This window comes from Cibotium barometz, chromosome 22, assembly GCF_041138505.1.
Source record: "Cibotium barometz isolate CiBa-2024 chromosome 22, ASM4113850v1, whole genome shotgun sequence".
In the NCBI taxonomy this organism is placed as follows: Eukaryota; Viridiplantae; Streptophyta; class Polypodiopsida; order Cyatheales; family Cibotiaceae; genus Cibotium; species Cibotium barometz.
Window position 1 is genome coordinate 25869356 of NC_141067.1, and position 14497 is coordinate 25883852.

General features: G+C 43.7%; 1 long non-coding RNA gene across 2 annotated transcripts in view; it reads right to left on the minus strand.

The window, feature by feature from the left end:
* Positions 1-12436, minus strand: part of LOC147626450 (uncharacterized) — a 53330-nt gene extending 40894 nt beyond the window's left edge. For both annotated transcript variants that reach the window (XR_015268591.1, XR_015268589.1), the window contains exon 1: positions 11989-12436. This is a non-coding gene — a long non-coding RNA (uncharacterized LOC147626450). The remainder of the gene's footprint in view (positions 1-11988) is intronic.
* Positions 12437-14497: the final 2061 nt, after the last annotated feature.

A 14497-nucleotide genomic window follows, 5' to 3' on the forward strand; every position in this document is an offset into this window, starting at 1 on the left:
AGCAGGCGGCCAGGCCTGCCATGGCCAGGCGGCCAAGCCTGCCATGGCCAGGCCTGCCAAGCGAGGCGGCCACGCCTGCGTAGCCAGCCAGGCAGCGCCCAGGCCAGGCAGCGTAGCCAGCCCAGGCAGCGCCTAGGCCAGGCAGCGCCAGCGCCCAGGCACGCTGCCATGATGCGTAGGTTGCACACAGGCGCCGACACCACTTCAAGCAACGGCAGCATGGTCGACGTCAGCTGCAACCAACCGACGGCGCTAATCCAGGAGGAAAGAAAAAAAAAGCAAGGAAAGCACGTTTTTTTAAAAAGCTTTCGTTTTTTTTTTTTTAGTTTAAAATTTTTTTTTTAAGTTTTAAAAGACCCCTCCTCCAAGGTTTCAAAGTGTTTATTTTTTTTTAAGAGTATAGAATATATATATCCATATATATATATATATATATATAAACACACAAAAGCTAAGCAAAAGCTAAGCCTAGCTTTTGGAGATTTTTAGCTTTTGGGGCTATCTTTATAAACCCCTTAAGTGGGCTTCTTGCCACACATCTCTTAAGTTTTCAAGCTCTCAAGCTCTTAAGTTCCCTCGCACTTTCATTGTGCAAAGATCGAATTTTCTCTCCGCGTACCCTCTTCACGATGTCGACCCAAGAATCGGAGTTGGAGCCCCTTGTGGAACGCGAAGGCTTGCCGGCCACGGAAGGTACCGATGCCGATCTTTTTGACGATTTTGTGTCAAAATTAGATTTCCAAGAGTTCAAAGTAGCTCTCGAAGCTTCTTCGACGGAACGTCAGGCACAAATCGCAGCCCAGATGCAAGCTTTGCAGAACTCCATCGCTCTATTGACCATTACCCTCTCTACTTTCTCGGGTATGGATACCTTGGCTTTAGCTTTAGGCCCCAATATTACTCCGGAACCGTTCGGGGGTGAGCAAAAGCAGCGAACCAAGGAGATCGTGGACACGTGGCTACATAAATGGCAAGTTCACTTTCAGTTTCATCCATATGATGATGGAAAGAAGATCCAGTTAGCAGCAGGTTTCCTGTCCGGCAAAGCTTTGCTTTGGTGAAAGGAACTCAATCCTAAGCCAACGACTTGGACACAATTCGAAGACATCTTCAAGAAAGAATTCCTCAAGAAAGAGGATGACTATGATGTTGCCCGGTTTTCAGCTTTGACCATGACCTCGCAGCACCTCACTTATGAGGTCTACCTCCAGAAGTTGTGACTTGCAGATGACAGCTACAAAGATGGATCCCACTACTCTTTTAGGGTTTTTCATAGCTGGTTTACTAGACTCGTACCGTTTACAGGTTAAAAATAACAAATGTAAAACACTGGATGAGGCCATTCATTCAGCTCGTATCTATGATGATACGATGGTCTCTTCCAAGTCAAAACCTGTTGCCGAGCAGGGGAACAAGCATAAAAGGAAGTTATCCGCACCTATGGCTAACTCGACAGAAGGAAAGTCTTCGGACCAACCTTTGAAGAATTCAAGTTCGACACCAGCGAAGAAGAAACGACTCCTTAGGGCTTTAAAGCTCAAGAAGGAAGGACGTTGTTTTATCTGCGAAGAAAAAGGACACATGCGTAACGAGTGCCCAAAGCAAAAGGGTACCAAGACAAACCCAGGACCCAAACCAAAGGCAGCTAACCAGTTGTCTTTGACAGGTACGTCAATTACTGTACTTTCTCGCCCTAGTACTTGTTCTGATTGTCTGTTCAATTCTAAATTATTTGGCTTCAATGATCTTCTCCGAGTTTATGGAGAAGTGAATGGCCATAAAATTCACATTCTTTTAGACCCTGGCAGTTCACATAACTTTGTTAACTACAAACTTGTGCAGTAATTGAGTCTTGATACGACACTCAGCGACTATACCTATGAGGTACGCCTACCTACGGGAAGGCAAGTTTGGGATCGCAAGGTGGAGATGCTTCCAATCCAGATTCAGGACTACAAAGATACTCTGGAATGATATGTAATGCACCTAGAGAATGTAGACTTGTTATTAGGGATTGAGTGGTTTAAGACTCTTCAAGTCCAAATAGATTGGTCTAGTCATATTTTTTCTTTTCAGCATAGGGACACCAAGTGTAGTATTTTAGGTGATTGTATTCATCCCTCTCAGGGACCTCTTGTAAATACACTTGATTTTGGAAATATAATGGATTCTTCTTTGTATACCGCTTTCCATTGTGTATTGATTCCACTTTCTTCCTTTCTCATCCGTTCCATGGATGTAAATGAATTACGTGTGTTTGAAAGCAAAGAATTACAGAACATACTTGATTTGTTTCAAGATGTATTTCCTAAGGAACTGCCATCGGGTTTACCACCTGAACGAGCAGTAGATCATCATATTGACTTGATCCCTGGTGCTCATCCTAACAGTATTCCACCTTACAGGATGAGCCAAGCTGAGGAAGATGAGTTGGCTAAACAACTCGAAGATCATTTGAGGATGAGCCAGATCCGTCCAAGTAAATCACATTGGGGTGCACCTGTGTTGCTTAGGAGAAAGAAGGACAATACTTGGAGAATGTGTATAGATTACAAGAGATTGAACAAGTTGACCATTAAGAACCGTTATCCTCTCCCTAGATCAGATGACCTGATTGACCGGTTAGCAAGAGCGAAATACTTCACAAAGATAGATTTACGTACTGGCTATCACCAGATACGTATTCATGACAGGCATGTCAAAAGAACCGCCTTTCGGACTAGGTATGGCCATTACGAGTTTCTCGTATTACCTTTTGGGTTAACCAATGCTCCAGCCACTTTCCAGCAAATGATGAACGATCTTTTTCGTGAACATTTGGGGAAATTTGTGGTGGTGTTCCTAGATGATATATTGATATATAGTCGTACTCTTGAGGATCATGTCACACACCTCACGATTGTCTTATCTATTTTGAGACAGAATCGACTATATGCTAAGTTAAGTAAATGTGAGTTCTTTATGACAGACATCATTTACTTGGGACACAAAATCACTCGAGATGGATTGAGCATTGACTATGACCGAGTTCAGAAGGTTCTGGACTGGCCTATACCACGAACAGTGAAACAACTTCGTTCTTTTCTCGGTTTTTGTTGTTTTTCTTCGGAAATCCGTGCGGGAGTACTCTCAGCTCACACTACCGATGACCGACTTATTGAAAGGTCGTGGACGTAAGTCAAATCAGCCTATCACTTGGAATAACAATTTGGATATGGCCTTCAGACTTTTGAAAGATAAAGTCAAGGAAGCTATCTTAGCATTGCCTGATCCTAGTCGGCGGCCTTATGTTCTTGAAAATGATGCCAGTGACTATGCTATCGGGGCTGCTTTATTTCAAGATGGTAGACCGGTTGCTTTTGAAAGTAAAAAGCTAGACGACACTCAATCTCGTTGGCCAACCCTTGAGAAGGAGCTTTATGCTGTGATTCAAGCTCTCAAGGTTTGGAGACATTATTTATATGACTCCAAGTTTGTGGTATTGATGACTGATCATCAGTCAATCAAGTATATGTGTGATGCGGATGATTTGAGAGGAAGGAAAGCTCGTTGGGCAGAGTCAATGCAAGATTTTGATTTTGAGATCCGTTATCGGAAAGGGTCTAGCAGATGCGCTTAGTCGGATTAGAGAGGTGAATACTTTATCGTTCACCGAGATTTCTACTGACTTATTTCAGTCATTGAGAGGGCTTTGCAGGACTGATAGTTATTTTGGTCCATTTTGGCAGAAGATCTAGGACGGGAGCTCATTGATTGACCAAGACTCGGTGACTAAGCAGTCTACTATTCAGGCTGCAGGAGACCAGTGGATGATTCGGAATGGTTTACTGTTCCGTAATGACAAAATTTGTGTACCACAGATCCCGGACATGAGGTCAGATTCTTAAGGAGTGTCACAACGCCCCTTCTGCTGGACACCCTGGGGTACACAGGACACTATCATTAGTGAAACACACTTTTTATTGGCCAAAGATGAAAGGGTATGTAGAAGATTATGTTCTCAAGTGTCAGATTTGTCAGGCAAATAAAGCTGAACGCTTTAGACAGGCTGGGTTGTTGCATCCTTTGCAAATCCCAGGCAATAAATGGGAAAGCATTTCTATGGATTTTATTACCGGATTGCCAAGAACACATCAAGGCCACGATTCTATTTAGGTTGTGGTAGATCGCTTGACAAAAATGGCTAGATTTTTACCGACCCGGAAGACTATTACAGCTACGCAATTAGCACGACAGTTTATCGAGCAATTGTTTCGACTGTACGGGTTACCGTAGGACATAGTCAGTGATAGGGACTCTAAGTTTATGAGTGATTTTTGGAAACTTGTTTTTGAGAAGTTGGAAACAACTTTGAATTTGAGTTCCTCTGATCATCCTCAATCTGATGACCAGACTGAAAGAGTGAATCAGATTTTGGAGGATATGCTTCGAGCATATGTATCCAAAAGACAGAGTTCATGGGAGGATTATCTTCCTATGTTAGAATTTGCATATAACAGTACTAAGCATACGAGTACAGGGTTTAGTCCTTTCATGCTTATGTATGGTTTTCAACCTAGATCACCTGTTACAGTAGGATTCTCAGGACTTCAGCATGATGCAGCACGTAATTTTTTGCAAGATATGCAAGAAATGTTACAAGTTGCAAAGGAATCTATTAGAAGTGATCAAGACCGAGACAGGTTTTATTCTAATAGACATCGTTCACCCAGAGAGTTCTCTGAAGGAACGATGGTGTATTTGCGAGTTCCGAAAGATTCCGAGACTTTACGGATAGGTAGATCTCCGAAATTATCCCCTAGATACTGTGGACCATTTCGTGTTACACGACGGATTGGTTCAGTTGCATATGAATTGGATTTGCCTTCTCATGTGAAAGTTCATCTTGTATTTCATGTCAGTAGACTTAAGGAAGTACTGGGTGGAGCAGATCAGTTAGTTACTCCTCAAGAAATTATAGATGTCGAGGACATGACATTTGTTCCGCACGAACCTGAAAGGATTCTTGGATTTCGTGAAAAAAGATTGCGTAATACGCTTATCACGGAATACAAGATCAAGTGAAAGGATCGTGTTGAGGACGACGCTACATGGGAGACATTGACTACTCTTCAGAGAGATTACCCTGGCTTTTTAGTGAGCTCAGGAGTGAGCTCTTAGAGGAAGGGGAGTATGTCATGTGCACAGTGTGTATCTACCGTGTGCTACACGCATGCAAGACTAGTTTCGAGGCTTGGGGAAGCTTGGAACTAGGCAGGCTGATTGACGAGCTGAGTTAGGAAAATACTAGCGGGCGGGCACCCAAGTATGGACGAGCGGGCGTCCAAGTGTGAACGCCCGATGACCAGCCAAGAGCCTATAAAAGGGTGGCCAAGGTTAGTTATTGGGATATAGAGAGTCTCGCGAGTTTGTGAGAGCTCTATGGTCTTGGATCTAGTGCATACGTGCACCTGCTTTGCGCAGCCGAGGCCGGTAGCAGTCTCGAGGCCCGCGAGGGCAGCTTCGTGGCGGTATGGGACGTCGTGAGGAGGAGATTGGTCGGTACGTCATCCTAGTTAGCTCAGCTCGTGGCTCGGTGGGAACAACCAAGACTGTGGACTTGCCCACGGCTGTCATGGTTGGGAGGTGAGTCAAGCCTGCACCCCCTTGTTGTTTGTTTGTTCGTTTGTTTGCAGGATTCGAGTCTCGAACCAATATCGATCACGAGGGGATCTGTGGGGATTTGACAACAGAGCCCACAGGATGATGCCACTACCTTTCAGACTGGTCATGTAGACAACCATGATCACTTCTCACGATCCAGCCTCCGATTGAGCATTGCAGGCTCTATGATTTATCATTTAGCTATGATTCATTGTTTTTACTTTTGAGTCTTGACTCAGCACTTTATGTGCACTGTAGACACTAGTCTTTTGTTATTTGATAGTGATCATCATTCCATGCTTATATATTGGTTTGAACTTAGTCGGTGTACTTAAGTCCTATTAGCGCATGTTCGGTGTTTGCGCCACGTATTGCACATTTAAAATGATGCCTTGAATGTTCAAAGTGTAAAAACATAAATGTTATTTTATTTAGTGTGCTTTGTAGTCAATAAATTGCATATTCCATATGCCGTCCCCGTTCCCTGCCTTTTGCCGTTCCCCGTCCCCATTCCCGTCCCCGTCCCCATCCCCGTCCCCCGTCCCATGTTACTATGATAGGGTTTCGTTGATACCCACCCTTCTTCAGATTCAGATGATGATGCAGTGCATATGGACATGGACCATGATGATGAGATTGGGAGCTCTTCTCGAGCAGTTGATGATAATTTAGTCGTTGATCTTGACATTTGATATGTTGTACTCCATCTTTTAGTTTTTTGTCATTTGACATTTGGGATTCGTTCATGCACATTTTATCTATCTTTGTAGTTCCTACGCATTGTGCCTCTCTTTGTATTGTTTGAAGTTTCACTAGTTGATTGTGGAATCTCGATTCTGGATTTTTTTGAGTATTCAAGAATCAAGTCTCATGATCAATCACATATTGTTATTTGATAGTGATCATCATTCCATGCTTATATATTGGTTTGAACTTAGTCGATGTACTTAAGTCTTATTAGCGCATGTTCGGTGTTTGCGCCACGTATTGCACATTTAAAGTGATGCCTTGAATGTTCAAAGTGTAAAAACATAAATGTTATTTTATTTAGTGTGCTTTGTTGTCAATAAATTGCATATTCCATATGCCGTCCCCGTTCCCTACCTTTTGCCGTTCCCCGTCCCCATTCCCGTCCCTGTCCCCCGTCCCATGTTACTATGATAGGGTTTCGTTGATGCCCACCCTTCTTCAGATTCAGATGATGCTGCAGTGCATATGGACATGGACCATGATGATGAGATTGGGAGCTCTTCTCGAGCAGTTGATGATGATTTAAGTCGTTGATCTTGACATTTGATATGTTGTACTCCATCTTTTAGTTTTTTGTCATTTGACATTTGGGATTTGTTCATGCACATTTTATCTATCTTTGTAGTTCCTACGCATTGTGCCTCTCTTTGTATTGTTTGAAGTTTCACTAGTTGATTGTGGAATCTGGATTCTAGATTTTCTTGATTATTCAAGAATCAAGTCTCATGATCAATCGCAATGGCTATGTATAATGTATTGTGTTTGTTCATGCTTTAAATGAAAGATCAATAGCTTTAATGTGTGTGTGTGTGTGTGTGTGTGTGTGTGTGTGTGTGTGTGTGTTGACGGGGTGTTCCTGTTCCCGTTTCCTAATCCCTATACGTCGTTAGGCATGGGCCATTCTCGTTCCCGTTGCCTTGTGACTATGATGTGTGCTCATCGTTTTGCTTATTCAGTCTTTCCTTGGACTAAGTCATAGATTTAGGATTAGACTAGGTGAAGTACACCTTTTGATGGCAGGCTATGGCTTGCAAGATTTGTACACCTTTTTGTACTATAGAATATACTGAATACTCAGCTATCTCCCTCTCTTTCTCTCCATCTTCCATATGCGTTTTGCATCAAGCATGTTCCAGGATGGTGTTTAGGGTTGAAAGAAGACTCCCAAAGCTTCTGCATGTGAAATCCCATAAGAGAAGTGAATATTAAATCTCATACGAACTCAGCCTATTGAACGAGCAACTTGGCACGTGCTTCATAATGAATGTGACTAACCATGTCAGTGTCAAACTTCTCTACTTTCCGTTCTCAATGAAGGTCACGACCAAATAGGCACCCAAAGCAGCCTACGCAATGATGACAACTTTGGTGCTACTACAATGACAACACGTTGACCACTAATGTACCCATATTAAAACAACTTTTCATGCTCATACTCCCTATCTTTGTCCCCCTCCTACTTACTTTCTAGCTCGCGTTGGGGCTAAGAATTGCACTATTGCCAATGAAGGCGGTGGTGGAGGAACACAGACCACGGGGCAGCCATGGATGTTGTGGTGGGTGCTAGAATGGGGGTTGAAGCAACAACATATTTCTTATGACAAGTCATGCATGTGTGTCCTATGGTGTGGCACCAAAAACAACAATACCATTTTGGTTTGAGATGACTTACCCTGAGTTTTGCTTGGCTTTTTGGTCAAGAGTTAGATTTGGGTGTGTTCTTGCTTAGCGCTACAAGCTCTAGAACCCTCTAGAACCCTACATTAGAGTGGACCTTTAGGTCAACGCTTTATTGCTAGTATTCTCTCGCTTGGGCGCGAAAGATTGGGAAGATATGGTTTTGGGCTTACTATGATTGTATTTCATTCAACATTCTAAGAAATCTAGAAGGCGCTGATACATAGTCACAAGGGACGGGGGACAGGGACGGGGACGGGGGACGGGGGACGGGGGACGGCCATATGTAGGGAACGGGGACGGGGGGTAGGAACGGCACTTAAAAATTACTTTGTCAGTACCACCCACTGGCCTATACGGGCAAAGCTTGCATGTCCATGGCTGTGCACCACCTCCATGAGGGGATGGGGTGTGATTGACCTCATCCCACCATGTCCATCCTGTCGTCCTTCTACGGGTAGTTGGAACTTGAAGAGCCACTGCCACGAGGAGGATGCCATGGATGATGGATCCCTCCTTGTCACTTGATAGCTTGAGAGAGAGAGAGAGAGAGAGAGAGAGAGAGAGAGAGTGAGTGAGGCTTGAGCCTTGAAAGTTGAGGGAGAACTTGAGTGTGAGGATGGGTGGGGGTGTGTGTGTGTGTGTGTGAAGCTTGAGAGAGAGTGTGTGTGAGGGAGTGTCTTGAGAGGCTACAGCTTGCTTGTGTGAGAGCTTGAAACTTGAGACCTTGGCCCTTGAGGCTTGCCGCTTGAGGGAGAGAGAGAGTGTGTGTGTGTGAAGATAAAGCTTGAAGTGTGAGGGGGAGTGTGTGTGTGTGTCTTCTTATAGGGAGGGCTCAGGGAGGCAAGAGAGAGGCCAAGGCCCAAAGCCTCAAAGGCTCAAGGCCTATGGGCCAAGGCTAAAGGCCCATGACTAGAATGGCTCCCTGCCGTCCCCCACAGCCGTCCCCGTTCCTATTGCCGTCCCCTTCACCGTCCCTTGTGAGGGACGCCTCCAGGGGGACGTCCAACCGTCCCCTGCCGTCCCGACTCGGCGTCCCTCCGTTCCAACAGTCCATCCCTTCCGTCCCCGTTCCTGAACCGTCCCGACTCGGCGTCCCTCCGTTCCAACAGTCCATCCCTTCCGTCCCCGTTCTTGAACTGTCCCGACTCGGCGTCCCTCCGTTCCAACAGTCCATCCCTTCCGTCCCCTGTGACTATGCGCTGATAGGTCTCGGGCTCAAAACACCAAACATCTCATTGAAGTTGATAATCCAACCCACACAGGAAGGCTCCCAACCTCTCCGCATTGGTCTTACACAATTGACGGCCAAATTTGTGACCTTATTCACAAATAGGAGCACTAGCTGTGAGTTATGACGCAACCCATAAAATTCACCCTTGAATCTCAAGAGATATTGTGGTGACAGGAATTTCAAATTGGAAATGAATAGATTCCATGGGTACTGACCTTGTCCCTCCTCGTGAGTGTGGGCCTATAACAAATCTTTCCACCAAAAAATATATGCATTACTTGACAAATGACCATTATCTAACAAAATTTTCTCCATATTGGACTTCCAAACAACTACAAACTAAGCTTCAAATTGATACATCTAAGAATGCAAGGCAATAAGATCAAGTATACCATCATACTTATCGAATGCGACCTACTCAGGGAAGTGGTTGACGGAACTTGGAGTAGCGGTTGGTCAAGAAAGTTGTATGAGGAACAAAGCATGTTCCTCATGTGGGTGTTCTTCCTCATGGAGTTTTTGGTTCTCCACTTGTTGTCATTTATTGTTGTCTTCTTCACAGATGCACTCAATCTCAAATTCCAACCAGAGGTTGTTCTGCTCTGCCTCACATTGCCACTTGGCTTCTTTCACCTAAAACTAGAGGTGTAAAATCTCCATAGCCTTTTCGTGCTGTTGTCAAAGTCATTCCAAAACAATAAGATGTTTTGGAAGCATTTGGAGAGGTTAAGGAGTAGGCTGGACAAGCGTTTGTTGCAGGGGTAGTGGCAAGACAAGAGGGTTGCTGGACCACAACCCACTCCCTCACCATAGCTACAACTTGGGCCATTAACCAATTGGTACGCATTGAAGTAGAATTGGGTGCGGGTACCAATAATGAGGAAGGCACTACATCCAAGTTGGTGCTCTCCATTTGCTCCTCTTGCTCATCCATGGTGGAAGGCCAAAACTTTGCTAAAGCACAAACAAATCACTCTTTACACTTGGCGCCCATTGCATAAGTGTGTTCGCAATCAAGACGCCTCTTGACCAACCCTTTTCATTTTTTTGGCACTTTGCCCACACCTTTTTAGCCTTTGACCACCCTCCTCTTCTCGTGGCCTTGTTATAGTCTTCTTTCACCACATTTCCTCATGCGGTTTGGTATATCTTAACATGCTTAAAGTAATTTGTGGGCTCCAATTATGCACCCTACAACTTGGCTAGTGAATTGTTCCATTGACCTTTGATGGGATGAATGGCTAAGAGATCATTTACCTATCATGATATCTTCATGTTGGTTTGCACTCACCTAGTATGGAGGTCCATTCCGCCAAGAGAGTGAGCCCTATGCGGTGATCCTCCAGGCCTCTCACATCGTAGTAGTTTACTTGGTAAAGCCTCTACAAAACAATCCTTGTATGCATGCAAGAAATCCAACTTATCTTTAGTTAAATTATCCACATGCACAATCTCATGTTCCACATTACCAAGATCAAATTCACTATGAAATTTTTTTAATTTGATAACTTTCTCACCAGATTTAAACTCCTTGGTCCACTTATTATGTCCAGGGTCTTCAGGCTTTTCATATCTCCTCTTCCACAACAAGGTGATTCATAATGGGTGCTCTTGCTTTGATCCTTTAAAATACTCTCGGAGATTCCACTTCACAATCTCTAGACTATTGCTTATGGTGAGAGAGACACTCTGGTGAAATGGCTAAGCAAACCTTTGATCTCATTTCTATAGAGGTATCTTCTTGAGTGGGGTAAAGGGCAGGTTTCTTAAAAGTCAAGTACCCATCAATGTCCCTAACAACATCTCCATCAATGTCAAGTATCCATCGATGTCCCTAACAACATCTCCATTGGTGATGAGGCAAGAGGGGGTTATTTGATGATGTGCATACTCTTGAGCAACCCTCAACTTGACAGCCAAAACCTTTTGAATGTTTAGATCTCCAAGGATATACTTGATTTCAACCTTCTCTTCTTCGTGGCACCTAAACTAACGCCTCAACCTTTCCAATTTAGAGAGTTCATGAGATGTTTCTTGTGCCTCATCATGATCCACCATGGGTTCAATATAGCTTGGTCTCCTACTAGCCATTATGGTTTAACTAGGTTAATGACCAAGCCTTTGAGATAGGATCATCTTCCAAAGAGGAGGAAGGAAGCCTAGGGTCTGATACCAACGCCACAAAGAGCACAAATCTTGAAGCACTTAATGATTAACAAGATTAAGTCACACAATAACCACCACAAATAAAGATAGCTCAAGACCATGGGCACCACACTAGAAGTCAAAGATGGATCCCCCCCTCTGCGCCCCCCTTTCTTTTCTTCTTCTTCTTCTTCTTCTTCTTCTTCTTTAAAGTGATTTAATTACCAAAAGGAGTAATACATTTGCACAAGATCGGAGTGAACCAAAATTCCAATTTGAGCAAATACAACTTGGCAATTAAAACAAGATTCAAACAAATTGTTGATGCCAAATCTTCGATCCTCCATAGCTGTAAGCTTCAAACAAGATTCAAACAATTTGCTGATGCCAGATGCTGAATCCTCCATAGCTGTAGTCTTCAAGTCTTACGGGGAATATAGCGGGCCCAATTGAGAAGGCGGCAATTTACAAACTGAACAGTCTCCTTTCTCAATAGGTCGACCACACACGCAAGTACAAAAGTACATACGAACACTTACCTACAGGTACGGTCAGCAGGCGCAAGAGCTGTACGAGCAGCAACCGGTCGTAGAGATGATGTACAGGCAACCACACGGTATTGTACGAGCAGCAGCAGGAGGTCGTACTTCTGTCGTACAGCTTGTGAGGATGGAGGAGGAGGGTTCACGCATTCCTTGGTCTATGCATATATGCTTGACCGTGGGCTTCAAGAACGCCCAGAAAGCCCAACCTTTTTAGGGTTGCAAGTGTTGACATGTGAATGTATCACATGCCCAAATACCGCTGTGTGTTGACATGTGCATGTATCACATGCACACCTTCATTTGTTGCACACTGCCACGTAGAAATGGTTACCTGCAACCACCTTAGAGGCAAAGTTAGAGGAAGATTATGGCAGATCAGAGTCATTTTAGTTGCCCGGAGGTGTCCAGGACATGCACCAATGGATGTCACATATCTAGGCACAATATGAACATGTTTGGTGACCTTTGATGATGTTTTATGACCTGAAAAGCGATAGCCAACTAGCCGGCATATGACTTCCCATCAAAACCTTATCAAAGGGAGGTCTAGGGTCGTCCTTCATTCATTCAAGCGTAGACATGGAGCAACATGAGGCCATTCATATGGATCCCAAGCACCTGTTAAAACATTTTCAGTCATCATTAAGCCAAGAGTGTTTGTCACTAACCCCTAACTTGGGACATGTAGTATATGTCTCACCTGGGTATGCGAATGCATATGGATCATATGGGTGGTTCCCATCATACGGAGTCCAAAAGCATGATATGAAGTTTTGGATATGTGTGGATCTCTAGACGGTGCTTATAAGGAGTCCAATATGATAATGTTTGATGTATCATTGACTGTCATGTGGTTCAATATGGATACCCCCATCATGTACACATGGTTTATAGTAGGCAGTATCTTCTTTTTTTTTGGACCAATAGATATATATATCTGTAGTAGGCAGTATCTATGATGTACGAGACAATGGATGGAAGATTTTCCAAGTCAAAAAGTGCACATGCATATTTGATGGATTCTTAGACTTTTATTTTCCTGTGTGTAAAATTGTTTTATTGCATGGACATTGCTTGGTTGTGTGGACATTGCGTGGTTTTTATGCTTGTGAATAGTTCATGGGATTGGGAAGACCTAGGCTATGGATGCTACTTGTTTACGCCTGACTGAAAGTCTTATGGGTTTTGGTAAGTGTCCACACAACAACCCTTTTACAGTCTAGTTTTATTTATTACTAAGGTTTATGATGGCAAGTACACATTTCATTAAAATAAGGCCAAACAACTTATAAGCTATTCACACCAGCTAGACCCAAAAATTTAAAAGTCGAATTCTAATGTGGTAGCTGGCCGATGAGAATTTACAGAGCTGGCCAACTCCACCCGAAGGTGCATCTCAAACTGGTCAACTTGCTATAGGGGCATAACAAGGCTCATCAAGTGAAGTCTCAAGGTGCCTAGTCGACTTCGTACTACAAGGCTATAATTTCTAGTCTACAAGGGTGTTTTGGGCTAGAAACGGGTGTCTTGGTGAAGGTGCATCTCAAACTAGTCAACTTGCTATAGGGGCATAACAAGGCTTATCAAGCTTGGAGGTGCCTGGTCATCTTCCTACTACAAGGTTGTAATTTCTAGTTTGCAAGGGTGTTTTGGGCTAGAAAGGGTGTCTTAGTGGGTTGTTTTGACCTGAATGTACACTTGTAGGGTCATCTATAAGGCTCTAGGCACTCATACATGTGGAAAATAGGTGCTTGTAGCATGTTGAATTATGTTGGTCAAGTTGCATATAGGCTAGACATCACTCTCATGAGCTTTTAAAGATTCCAAGTTTCCAGAAGACATTAGGTGGTGTTCTGTCTGACTATGTGAGTATGCATACCATGTGGCTGGTTGTTGTCACCTGAGTACTCTTGTAAAAGTAAGGCTATACGACCCTAGTATGAGCTTGTAAAGACACTGGAAGCACAAGAGATTAGGATAGAAATCCTTAATGAATATGGGCATGTGTATGATGTGACCAATTGTCATAGGTTCGTGAGTGCTCTCAACATTATGGGCATGTGCCACAAGCTCATGAGTGCCACCTAGTTGTGTGATCAGTAGACTCTTGTTTGATTTGTTTAGCATATTGGTTATGTTTGGAAAATCGTGTGTAAGGCAGTGGTGAATCCTTGGGCACCCGCAATCTTGTAAAAGGCAGCATACTCCTTTTGGTAGTACAAAATCTAAAGGGAGGGGTCGGGCCATCTTCGGCCATTATTGTGGTGAGATGTGCAATTTGAATTTGTGGTTGTTGGATTTTAATCTTGTTTAATCGGTTCCAAGAAACATGCCTCCTGAGACAACCATTACATTGGTATCAAGGCACACTTTTCCCCTTTTGTTGGGAAACGGTTTGGGGCTAGGAATTCTCACCTGAACTTGATTTGAGCAACATGACAAACCACTCTTCTCGCACAGGGTGGAGAATGCTCTTGGCATGAGCAACATAGTAGAGGTGCTG